The sequence below is a fragment of the Cynoglossus semilaevis genome, chromosome W, assembly GCF_000523025.1.
Source record: "Cynoglossus semilaevis isolate Cse_v1.0 chromosome W, Cse_v1.0, whole genome shotgun sequence".
Lineage (NCBI taxonomy): Eukaryota > Metazoa > Chordata > Actinopteri > Pleuronectiformes > Cynoglossidae > Cynoglossus > Cynoglossus semilaevis.
The window spans coordinates 6,738,150-6,739,064 of NC_024327.1; positions in this window are offsets into that span (position 1 = coordinate 6,738,150).

Genomic DNA, 915 nt, shown 5'->3' on the forward strand with positions numbered 1-915 from the left:
GGTAGAAGAATGTTAGAGATGGAGCTACCAGGTAGGAGAAAGAGAGGAAGGCCAAAGAGGAGATATATGGATGTAGTGAGGGAGGACATGCAGATAGTTGGAGTCAGAGTAGAAGATACAGAGAACAGGGAGAGATGGAAATCAATGATCTGCTGTGGCAATCCCTGAAAAAAAAAAGGGACAAAGCCGAAAGAAAAAGAAGAAGGCACTGTATGTTAGAATAAACCTGACATAAATTGGTCCTTCGAGCCGGATGCCAAGAAATTAAGCAGAACCTAAGGATCAGGTGGAGAACGACTGAGACCTCGCACGGCCAAAACCAGGTTCTGGGGAAAGACCTGGGGAGTGAATTCTCACTCAGGTCAGTACTCCGACAGCTGATCCTGGGCTGCAGACTGACGGCATCTGATACCAGAATAAGATCGTCGACGAGGGTGAGAAACAATTTGTTATTACCAGCGCGTGGTTGAAATATGGGTTGAAGTCCCTGGGCAGTAATCCCTAGAACTACGTGGGTTGAAAATCCCTGGGCAGCAGTCCCTAGATGCCAAAGGCCTAAAAAAGAGTGAATGTGAATGTGTGTGACTGAGAAGGAATTGTGATCAAATCAGCGGGCAGTCTGAAACCTAACGGTGTAAACGTACGACTGCTGATCAGTTGAAGTAGATCACAAGACCAACTACTAAGAATTTTTTTAGGGTTTTTGCACAGCGTAAAATAAAAAATAAAAAATTAAAAAATTGAATAAAATGAGAAATAAATATGGGGAACTTATGTAACAAAAAGACATACTGTGGAGTTTAAAGGGGATGTTAAGTACATGTCTAGGTACAATTCAGATTCATTCAAATGTTTTCAAATGTAAAGATTTAAATAATTGGCAGAAAAAGTATGGTTTTAAAGGAAAATTAAAAC